At 35.7% G+C, this 12,747-nt stretch overlaps 1 pseudogene; it reads right to left on the bottom strand.

Moving 5' to 3' along the window:
* Positions 1-1,110: 1,110 nt before the first annotated feature.
* LOC100463866 lies at positions 1,111-11,565 on the bottom strand (annotated as a pseudogene).
* Positions 11,566-12,747: the final 1,182 nt, after the last annotated feature.

Raw genomic sequence — 12,747 nt, 5'->3', positions numbered from 1 at the left:
TGAGGGGCAAGAGTACATTAGCCCAGTCCCGTCGCCTTTGGATCAAGCATCCTTCCATGGGGTAACTCCTCAATAATTGCAGGTTGTGTAGTTATTGGTGGAACAAGTTCCTCAGCGACAACAAGGAATCCCCAGCATAGGAGGCAAAAGATGCTGCCGGCGCTGCAGGCAAGGTGCTGCCAGGTTGTGTCCTTAGGTGGCCCAAGGGACCAAAAGTAGCTGTCACCGCAGACCCCTTTGTAGCAGCAGCAGCAACCTGACTCCATAACCGTGGGAAGGGCTGCAGTGACGGCTAGATTCCGTCACTGCAGATCTGATCCCCTGCAACTACTATTGTGGTAGCTCTGAGAAATTGTTTTCTGGTCCTTTTATTGTTTTATTCAACTTATTCACGTTTTCAACATCTGGAGCTCTTGATCTTTTTTTAAGGTTATAACACTTTCTCAGTATCCATTAGATATTTGGATAGAATATTAGCTATTCAAAATTTTCTGCTCCTGGAGGTTGTCTGCATAGTAAAGAGGAGGTAGTCTAGAGCAAGACAGCCTGGGTTTGAATGTCAGCTGTGTAATGGTTTTGTTTCCTTTGGGAACTTTGTGTTTTTGTTTCTTTCCTTTTTCATTTTCTTTCTTTCCTTTTTTTTTTTTTTTGCTTCAAACAAATACAAAATGCTTATCATACAAAAATGCAGTAATTGTCAAACTATCAATTTGTTAAACTTAGAAGAAGTATGAACTTATAACTCTAAAAAGAAAACGTTACATTTTTTTTACTCAAGCCAACTTACCTCCAAAAGTTACAGATTTTTGGTTTAAAAAAATACCACTCTGAAATTGTTCCAATTAATTCTGTTATTCCATAAAGAAACAAAAAAACTTCTCAATTTGCTGTGCGTTGAATGAAGTAATGTTTGTAATGTAAACTTATTTCAATAGCTTTTACATCAGTCATAGGCCAACATATAAACTAAATATTTTCTTAATATAAATAGAAAATATTCACAGCAATGTCAGTATGGAACCTCATACCTGTCAATTCACATATACACATAATTCACATAATACAATTAATAATTAACTGATGAGGTTAGTGTTATTTAAAGATGTTTCGTCACTGTATTTCCCTAACATTCTCGTCAACTGTATACAAGTTCATTATCTCATGTTTTCTGTTGTCCCTGTCTCTAAGTTGAAAAAGCCAGTGGAGAATATGCAGAAGTGGCCCAGAACTTGGTCCTATATCTTTGGTCCATTTTTTCCAAACTTTGATAAATTCATTTAGCCTAGAGGGATCTCTGCTAGCATGTTTTCACTCTTAATTTGTCCAGTCTTCTTGGTTTTCTGCCTTCTCCTCTTCCCTTGCCTACCTAGAATTTTTGATTCAAAGTTATGTAAATCTGTTTCTTGAAACCTGGAAATTTCATCACCAGTGTTTTTTCCTGGTTTCTGCCTTTGCCCATATCTCCTTTTCAAACCTCAAAAGTTCTTCCAATTTTTATTTCTCCTAGGCATAACTTTCTAATAGTAAATTTAGTTTAAACTAACATCAGTGCTCCTTCTGCTATATTTTTCTCTTTTCTTAACTTCTTTTAAGTATAAGAAACATATTTCATTGATATTTATATACTTTTCTTTTTTTTTGCAAGCTTCAACTGGCAATTTTCTTCTTTGTTCCTCTTTTTACTTTCATCATCTTCTTGTTTATTATGAGGAAGCATAAGTATATCCAGCCTTTACTTGAAAATCCCCAAATTTTTGCTGTTTTTAGTTTTCCAATTCTTAATAGACTTTTTTTCCCTTTATCCTAGAATCAGAAATTTTTCTAGTATTTTTCATGCTGTTGCACTTCATCCTGTGTTCTTCCAGGGTAGTGTTCTAGAACTTCTCCCATAAATGCAGGCTTCTCTTTATGTTTGTTCCTCACTGTTACAGAGTTCTAGTAATCATCATAGTCCAGTGCTTTTGTCATCTTCCTGTTTGCTGAAATAGTTTTTCAGAATCCATATTTCTCTTAGAAGATTGTATGATGGTACTTTGTCTACAGGAACTTTGCTTGACATTGCTATGAAAGCTCTGTGTGTTTCTGAGTGACCCAAAGCCCATGTGTCAGTTTTTCTGGATATGGCATTCAATTCATTAGTTATTTTCTCTTCTTTAATAAGCTCTTCGTATATCAAATTCTGCTTTTATTTAAAAGTATTCATTGCATTTTCAACTGGTTCCATTATTTCTCTGAGCTTTTCAATAAAATTAGGTGTGTCACTTCCTTTAACTAATGCTGGAGTTTCTTTACATCATTACGTATTTTGGCCAGCTATTGCTGGATTTTTGCTCTTCCTCCTTTCCTGCCAATAATTTATTTTCCAATTCTTCCACAACACTATGCTCAGTAATGAAGTCTTTTTTTTTTTTTTTGGTTGTAGAAAAGACTGTGTTTATCTTTTTCTGCTAATAATTTGATCTTAAAATTTTGCTGCTTTAAACATGATCTTTACCCAGTCCAAGTAGCTTTCCGCTTTTTGTTTTGAAGCTGAAAAATTTTATTAGTTTTTTTTTAATTTTTATTAGGTTTTTTTTTTATTTTATTAGTTCACTGAGGCACATTCAGAATTCTTTTTCTTAGAATTGCTGGAGCCGTTCTAGCCAGGTGGGCCCTAGGGGTTCACTCAGTGGACACTATAGAATAAGCAGATTGTTCCCTGCATGTGAGACCAGGTTTGTGGATGCACTATGCCTTAATTTCTTCATCCACAAAATGGGATAATACAGTATCTACCTCATAAGGCTATTACAGTGGTTGAACTTATTATACGTAAATTCAAAATAGTTTATAGCTCAGATTATCATTAGGTCCTCAAGTCAGTTTTCTATATTTTGGCCTTGCTCGTTCTCTTTAATGCTGATGGTATTTCTCACATGTCTTCTTATCCTAGGATGTCCAGTCACACTTTAAAAAGGTTTGGATCACTAGAGTCTCTTCTGCTATTGTATGAATAGGATGATTTTCTTCAGTGGTCTCTCTAATAAAAGTTTTGACTGAGATCTCTATACATATTAGTAGACCAGGCACATTCTACTATAAGCCTTCACTTTAGTGGCTGGTGAGCAGGAGCTAAATGTCAGTATGTGAACGCCCAAATTTGTTTGGCTTTCATACATATCCTATCTTTGTATAGATTTTCAGTTAATATGGCACTAATGGGGAATGATGATGATATCCTAGAGTGGTGGTTATTATGTGTAAAATACAAATAAAATCTTTACAGAAGTTCTGCACTTGATAAGAGAGAAGAATCCATTGCTTAATTACAAGCGCAACATTTTTGTCATTTCAAAATAGTGTCCTATATATTTTTTTTGGAAAGTGATATGCAGTTGACTCTCTAGAATTGGTGGTAATTATAGAATCACTGTGATTTTTGTTTTTGTAGGATTTTTGTGGAATTTTTTTGTAGAATACTAGAATCACTTGTGATTCATTGTAGATTCTTTAATTTTGTTGATATAAGAATAGGACAATAGCTTTAAAATATTTCCCCTCTGAGGTAATGCTGTGTATCTGGGCCACCTGCACTCTGGAATCCAGGAGGGGAAAATGAGGGGAAAAAGGAGGAAATATTCCACTAGTGGATCATAGCACTTTTTTTTTACTGAAAAATAAGTTGTCTTAGGTTGTGGTCAATAACCCTGCCTGTGTCTCTACTGAATTAGGTTTCACAACTTCCTGTGATGTCATTTGTTCTTTTCCCTCTGGCTTAAATTAGGACTTCCCTTACAGCTGCCAAGTCAGTTTCCTTTAGACCAATTTATAATCAAGTATTTCTACTAAAGTTTTGTGAAAAAAAAAAAAGCCCTGAATGAGAAGCCAGGATAAATAGATTCCTAAGGACAATTTTTCTTCTTACTATCTGACTTTTAGAAACTAGTGTTCGTGACAATCCTGTCCTTCTAAACAATTCACATTCTTGGAAGGTAGAAAGAGCTTCCTTACATACTAATGAGTTCTTTGTCTTTGAAAGTATTCCAGAAGACACTTGAAAACTACTTCTTAAAACTCTTGTGGAATTTTTATGTAATAAGAAGATTGGATTTAATGGCCCTAAAAAGTCTCTCTGAACCCTAAGACTCAATGATGTTCTGCTTTAGTTCTATGGAAAAAAGGCAGGTAGAAAATAATGAAGAGAACTAGCTTACTTATTCAGTCCTGCATGGATTTCAGCTTTGGTCCCTGGAATTGCTCCAAGCTTCCTAACGTTGTGCTTTGCCTGTCCATTCTGACTCCATACTTAGATACACAATTTTTTGCTATCTTTCTGTTCTTTTTCACCATGTCCATATAGTATCCTTAAGACAAAGGCAGGTAAATACATGCCATTAGTTGAGGGGTGGTCAACCAATGCAAGCACAAGATTTCTTTGAATTCTTATTCTTCATTTTAAAAGTCTATAAGAATTTAAAATTATATATCATATATATTTCTCTTTTAATACAAAATAATATTTTAACTTATCAATCACTGGGGGCAGAGGAGATGAAATTTGACCCAACCCATCTAAGATGATGTGCCTCTGGTTTCTTCGTAAGACAAGGCAAGTCACTCCTGCTTCAGAAGCTCAGATCAAAACACTGGACTGGCACTCTGGATTCAGGTTTCTCATCCATGATCTCACAATCCTTGGGACCTGCTTCTGCAAGGCTCACCTTCCCCACTCCAACATGGAAGGGGAAATCATACACTGGGAGAGGGTCATATGTTATTTAAACAGTCTCTTCTCAGTACATTCATGCTTCTTTTTCCATTTGATTCTGAACTATTTACAATGACATTTTTTAGTAGAATTATTTCAGAATCTGTCTTAACTCAATCTGAATGTGCCTCAGTGAACTAATAAAATTCTTGTGTGTGTTATGTGTTACATTTTGCTACAATTCATGATGTGTCCTTGGAGAAGAATTGTGCATTTTATATAATTTGTCAAGGACAGTTTCAAAATGCGTAACATCATCAATCTCACTGACAACATCTTTAATGGTTTCACTCTGTAGTCAGAGTTTTGCCAAATGCAAGCTAGGACTCAGATTATCCCACATCTGCTCCCTACCTATTGTTTCAGATGTATCATCTGTTGAAAAGACAACCAAGTTTAGGAAAAGAATTCATCCTTGAAGCATTTCTTCTCTAATTAAGTCAACAGATGTTGTTTGAAGTCTATACTTGGGGAATTTATTACTTCAGCTTTTAAAAAGTAAGAGAAATTCACAAATCTACCTTCACAATATTTATTTGTTTGATCAATGTAGCCAGGCTGGTAATGACTGAAAATAGTTGATAATTTGTGATGATTGTCATTTTCAACAATTTGAATGGCATATTGCAAAAGTGCTTTTATTTGTGTTATCATCCAGACTCTGTTGCTCTGGGCAGGATATCTGATCCTCCTCTCATGGTAGGAGGCTGGATAGAGCTGGCCTGATTGAAATAGGCTCAAGGAACTGGGACAGATGGCAAGAAGTGATTTTCATGGCTGCTGAGGTTGCAGGGAGGCAGAGAACAAACAGTAAAGTCAAAGATCAAAGTCAGAAATGCAGAGCTAAACCAGTCATAGAAGTCAAGAAGAGCCTGAGGCAGGCGATAGTTAACTGGTGCAGCCTGTGAGTTAAAGAGCCAGTGAAGAGGAAAGCAAGGATCCTCCACTAGGAAGAGGCAAACAAAATGGTATTCCTGACAAGTAGCCAAAAGATGGGCTCTTGCTGCCTTCTGAAGTATAAGAAGCCAGGACAGAAGGGACACCCAGTGACCCTTCTAGGTTCAGTTTCTTTATCTCTTTCCTACTCTCCCTGCCTAAGAAGAGTGTGGAAAAGATCAATTTTTATCTTGTATGTAAAGTCAAATTATCATTATCATTATTATTATTATTATTCAAATCTGTGAAATAATTGAGAAATATATGGAAAGATAAACTAAAAAAGAAAGAATAGGAAAAAAATACATCTGCATGGTAAGAATATCTTCTTCGTTTCAGAACAAAATAAGACAAAGCATTTTGGTGTGTTATTTTCTTTAAATTTAGTCTGTTCTGGTTAGTTTCTAACCAAAGTATTTAAATAGTATCTCTGATTGCCAAACATTTGTTATAGTTATCATTTGTAAATAAGTTATCTATTGTTATTACTATGGCAAGTTCTAGTAAATTCACAGATCAAAATTTATATAACAAGGAGAAATCCCAACATGAAAGAATCAGATCTTTTTTACACACCAGGTCTCAAATTACCCAACTACTTTGACAGCTTTATTGTCTTGATTAAATATTTTATGATTATACTACTTAATATAAAATGTAAAAGCTAATTTATAGTGACATCCCTTTATGTAAAAGGTTCCCAGGCTGATTTATTACCAGGTTGAAGCATGTCAGTGAATACAACCATGTCTAAAATAAAGAGACTTTGCAATTTTCTTCCACACTCCTAGTTAAGCAACTTCTAAACAATTTCAATGAAAAACGGGTCTTTAATTTTACAAGATTCCACTTTATTTTCCTATGATATCTTCTTTAGTTTCATTCTTCAATTCAATTTAGTACCTGCTATGTTATGTACTAAGTAATAAATTTGGAACACTATGCTCAATTATAATTCTTTTTAATACCTGCACATTTGAGGAAGCTTAATGTCAAAGATGGAGACTTAGTTCTTTTCAGAGTTGGATTCTTATCTTCTGCTCAACAGAAAAATAGTTAATCAGTTGCCAAATTAATGCTATGTTTTTCCAGTTTCTAATTGCCACTCATCATCCTAATTTTGTCTTTTGGTAAATTTATTGTGTTACATCATTCTGAAAGGACTTTGGGGAAAATGTATATGTGTATGTCTGCTATATAGTTTTTATATACTATATATTATATAATACACAATTATATTTTTGTTGGGACAGGAGAGAGCTAAGGGACTACTTCTAATGCTTTATTTACAATTATATAGGGCTATTTATCAATACAACTAATAAAATAAGGCACTATAATTATAATCTAATCTATAAATATAGAAAATCTGGATAGTGATAGATGAGTATTATTCCAAAGGTTTAAAAGGATTTTTACCAGTAAATGGATTTCAAGGATTATTAAAGAAGAAACAAATGACATGGATTTTATATTGGTAATAGTTTGTGTTACAGGAGCATTAGAGGTATTGTAGAGAAGATGAAGCCAAGAATATATTTATAGCCAATCTATACATAGGACAAAGAAGAGGAAGCAAAGCTAGGCACATCCTGAGGAAGCAAGTGTGTATGGTATACTGTCAGATCTTATGGGACAGTTCATGATAAAAGAGGTGGCAGCAACAGTGGTATTATGGGAAAGAAATATGTCTTTGGTGGGAGGGAACAGGAGAAAATGGAAAAGAGAAAGGACAGAGAGAGACCAGATGCTGATAATACTAAGCCAAAAGCCAAAATATGTCATGGACTCCAATCTTAACAGTAAAGACCTAGTGAAGTGGGAAAATAACACAAAACAACATAATTTATTTTCATCAACTTAATGTACTTACATTTTACTTCACATAGAAAGTATTTGAGATCAATTATTCAAAAAGAGAAGGAGGAGGGGCACCTGGGTGGCTCAGCTGGTTGAACGTCTGCCTTCAGCATGGCCCATGATCCCAGGTCCTGGGATAGAGCCTCTCATCTGGCTCACTGCTCAGCGGGGAGCCCACTTCTCCCTCTCCCTCTGCTCCTCCCCCTATAAAATCTTAAAAAAAAGAGAAGGGGGAGATATTTACCATAAGACTCCTTAAATAGAACCAAAAGTGGGAGGGGGAAGCATATGCCAACAATAAGAGTCAACAGAGTGGCTATGTTTGAACATCAGTCCTGGAGTTTTCTCCTAGCTGTGATGAAGATGGAAATTTAATGATATTTAATGAATGTTTTATAATTTAAAACAATTATCTACAAATATTTGGGGGATAAGACATTCCTGGAAGAGACCTAACTTCTATATGACAAGAGAGGGAATAGGATATCAATAATAACATCAATATTGGTTTCACAATGAATAGATAAATTTGCATGGTTAGTTTTGAGAGTAACCTAAGATAAAAATCCATGGCCAACAACTGAAAGACAGTTCTATAAAAGCAATGACAAAGATGTCATTGTCCAGATGTGTAGACTTCTTATGATCTAACTTGATCCAAGAACATTGGTTCATATTTAGCAAGTGTTTTTACTGGCTTTGGGGACACATTTGTGAACAAAATAACTGTAGTGCCTGCCTTCGTGGAGCTTACATTTTTGTAGAGGAGTCAGAAAATAAAGAAAAAAAGATATAAAAATAAAATAGTTATAAATTGTGATAGCAGTGTTAATATTCTTCTTAATACAAGAGTTAAAGTGGTGGAGGATATCCTCTTGTTTCCATCTAGTATTAGGGAAGGCCTTTTTAAGGAAAAAACATTAAGAGAATTTGGAGTATATGCGGTAATGAATAGATGCTAACTCAAGACAATCTTTCTTAACTACCTCTCTGCCAGACTTTCAATATGCACCATTTAAACAGGTTGTTTAAGATTCTGATACTGTAGGCAATTGACCTGGATTACAGGCATTCTATATGGCTAATTAAGGAAATTTGATGAATTTTAGAAAATAACAAGCTGCTGATACAGTTAATATCATATTATAAAACTTAAGCTTAATATTTTAGCTCAAATAAAAGTTCTATAGACTGAATTGTGCCCTCCCCCCCCCCAATTCATATCTTAAAGCCCTAACTCCCAATATGATGGTATTTGGAGATGTGGCTCTTGGTAGATAATCCGGTTTAGATGAGGTCATGAGGGTGTGGCTGCTTGATGGGATTAGTGCCAATTATAAAAAAAAGAGACCGAAGAGAACTTGCTTCCTCCAGTCCCACCCCATGTGAACACAATGAGAAGGCAGCCATCTGCAAGAAAGAAAAAGGGCCCTCACCAGGGAATTCAGAAAACTGTCAGCCAGCACCTTAATCTGGGATTTACTAGTCTCCAGAGCTGTGAGAAATAAATTCCTGTTGTTTAAGCTATCCAGTCATGGTATTTTGTTACAGCAGCCTGAGCTGACTAATACAGAGATGAGGCTGAAGAAATAGTAGATTTAGAGAGGAGAGTCATAAAATATGAAAGAAATATAGAAATGCATTCTCGATGCTTCTTTTAAATCCTAATTGTGCTGACAAAAGTGTAGTGAATCTCAGTCTTCCTTTGACACTCAGGGGCATCTTCTGGATCTCTGCATGGACAGCCTGGTTCTTACAGCCCCTACATTTCACTAAAAGGGTTCTGCCTAACAGGATTGGGGGATTATCTCAATCCAACTGCACATGAGTAGCTAACAATTCTCCGTAGTTCAATAATGCAATATTGTGGTATTTTTAAAAATTGGTTCCTTTGTATTAAAAAAAATTGTTTGCATAAGAAATTATCTCTTCAACCTTCTTCTCTAAAGGCTAACAGTGGTAAACAGTTCCTTGTACATAATTGAAAAATAATGTACATATAAGTATTGATACTTGTATTACACACACACTCTTAAATCTAAATGGCAGAATTGTACAAATAATATGCCACCTTTTCTTTCAATTCACAATGTATCTTTGAGGTCATACAGTACATTTTGTGTATCTTAATTTAATCTATTCCTAATTGATGTTTCTGTTTTCCTATCTTTACTATTACTAATGGTGCCGAAATGAACATCCTGTATAAATAGTTTCATGCATATGTGTGAGCATATCTGAAGGATAAATTCCTAGATTAGAATTGCCAGGAGAGAGAAAATGTGCATTTAAAATTTTTTAATTTAAATTTTTAAGTTTGTCCATGTATTTCTCAATTATATTACAAATTTTAACAACAATAATGGTGATGTACTAGAGTTCCCCTTTAAGCAATTACCAAGTTGCGTCCCAAAGAGGAAATACCAATTTACACTCCCACCAATAATAAACGAAAATGCCTATGTGTCAAGCTATGCTGTAAATTCTCTAACTTATAACAACCATAAGAGGAGGTGTGATTATTATTCCTCATTTAAAATTGAGTTAACTGAGGCACAAGAAGGTAAAGCAGCTTGACAAAAGCCACACAGACTACACTTCTTACCCATGGTCCTATATGGCCTTCCTGAGTTTCAGTACTAGCTCTCACACTTAAAGCTAATAATCTCAGCCAAGTTATTTACTTCCCATTTATAATTTCCTTATGTGTAAAAAGATAAAATATATCTCAAACCATTAATGTGGGGTTAAAATGAGATAATGTAAGGAAAATCCCATGGACAAGGCACTAAACAAACATAAATGCTCTTCTTCCCAGTTAAAATAATCTATGAATCACAAAGATGAATAAACCATTGCCCTGGTGAATTTTTTTCAATGACACAGAAATTAAAGAAGCAACTATAACCCTTTTAATGCTAATGCTACAGCAATAAAGCCATCAGACATGAGGATTTGTGGCATAACTGCCCTCCCTTTCTTCCTTGTATAGTCTTTAATTCTGATTGGTTTAGTCTTGGCTCAGCTTCCTCACAGTGTTTATACAGATTTCCAGTTCCTAGAAACCAGTCTAAGTAGGAGTCATTTGAACCTGCTAGAACTGGTTTCCCCACTTATTCAGGAGATTGCTCAAAGTTCTATTTAGTCTTTGGCCAATAAGAGCAAGTGTCAACCTATGAAGAATTAAAGGGAATATATTTATGTTGAGCTATAGAGTATGTTGTAAATTAGAGTACAAAATGACTCAGAGAAAACTTTGAGTGAGATCTGCATATTAAAATATTCTCACACACCCTATTTTGTTTCCTTCAATATGATAAAATAGTTGAGTCAGTAGTTATTGTAGAGTTCTGCTCTTGGGAGTGGGTCTTGGGAATAAGTGATCCAATGAGAAGTCCTTACTTGCTTCCCACATAGCAACTTAGAAACTGAAGGCCCACCGCTGTTATGCACAGGGGCTAAGATGGTAACAGAGCTGAGGTGGAGGCCACAGTGACTCAACCAGAATCATTCTGTCCCATTGATTCTTTAAGATCCAACCTATTTCCTTGTTTCTCCTCTAGGGGCTTGGGTGACATAAAGATTGGTAAAGTTATGTTGCTGGAACCTGCTATTCATTCCAATATAGCCTTGAATGGACCTTCCCTTTAGGTTCCACAATGCAGGGACTGCAGCAGGGAGATGACTCATGTACTTCTTTTCTCCAAATGTGCTCCCTCCACAGTGTAGAGGATATCTATATATAACCTCACACTGTGGCCTGTCTGCTCACCTCTGAATGATGAGTAGAGCTCAGTAAAATAGGCTCAAAATGGGAAGCAGGACAGTTAGACGTGGCTGAGTTGGCATAATGGTTTTGATGTGACTCAGAAAACTCACAACCACATAAAAATGTCAAAATAAAAAAAATCACTGTTTTTTACAACCATGTTAAGAACAACAAACACTTTGACAATTACACTAACTCTATGCTTCACTTCACCTCTCACCTGATCCATTACCTTATATCTGTGAGCCCTCATGCTGCCCTTATCCCTGTCCCATCCACAACATGTTCCCTACCCTACTCCCTTGACTACTCAGGGATAAGCGGCAATGGCGTGAGACTCAGATACTTATCCTTTCATTTTTTCCACAAATATTTACTAAGGGCCAAGTACTATTCAAAACACTGGAGTGAATGTGCTTTTTCTTCCTTCTTCCTTTTCTTTATTTTTCTTTTTTTTCTGCAGATTTCATAACTATTTTACATGGAAAATTTAATATTTGTCTTTTTTAACTGAGTAAAATATGTCTCATTTCAAAATAGCCAAGTCACAATGTCATATAGCACCAGAAAATGCTTCAGCTAATAGGAAAGATTTCCATATGATGTATTTTAAGAAAGAAATAGCTGCAGTTTGGCAAAAGTTATTTTAAACCATCCTGTAGACAAAGGGTTCTATTCATCCTGTTAGCACTACTATTGCATATTTACAAAAATGTTTCAGAGACTTGTACAAAAAATACATACCTCTAAATGTCCTCCAAATTTGCTAAGTCTGGATACTTTGTAATCACCCATTTTAGTTTTAAAAAAATACAGTGTACTTCTTTATTTTAAAATTGTATGTATTTTGGTCAAAATAGAACAGTTAGTTCCTGCTTTAATGTACCTCCTCGATCTAACACATAGCAAAAGTATATAAAGATATAAAAGTAAAAACCTTGTCTGGGTTCAAAACCTGTTAAGCATTGCTGTGTACCAAAATAGAAGAGAAACCCATAGTTGGGTAGAACCAAGGTCACAGACATGCTGGGCCCTAGTCCTGAAGCAGGCAGTGGCAGCTGGCAATTCAGGGAAGGAATACTGAAGGTGTTCCATAGAAATCAGAAGACTGGAGCCAGGTTTGAAATCAGGTGCAAGGTGAGGCTCCTTCTGGGAAAAGGAGGTTGGAAATGTGTAGCACCCACTACCTGCAGTAATGACTTTGTAGACTGCTTCAGAAGCAAAAGGACCAAACACTCCATGCACTTGAGGAACTGTGCCAACTGCCCCTGGCCTAGAACCTGATGTCCTAGCTCTACTGAGACCATGGGCAGGTGTTCTGTGATTCTATACCGTTGTCTGGGTTAGAGCTGGGTTTCAGGAAGTTGAGAAAATAAAGCTATAAAACCACTAGACAGAGAAGTGTGAAGGAAAAGAAGAAGGGCGGGGGAATCTC

This window comes from Ailuropoda melanoleuca, chromosome 19 (assembly GCF_002007445.2).
Source record: "Ailuropoda melanoleuca isolate Jingjing chromosome 19, ASM200744v2, whole genome shotgun sequence".
Lineage (NCBI taxonomy): Eukaryota > Metazoa > Chordata > Mammalia > Carnivora > Ursidae > Ailuropoda > Ailuropoda melanoleuca.
Note: the sequence above shows the minus strand (reverse complement) of the source record. Positions and strands in the feature narration are given on the sequence as shown.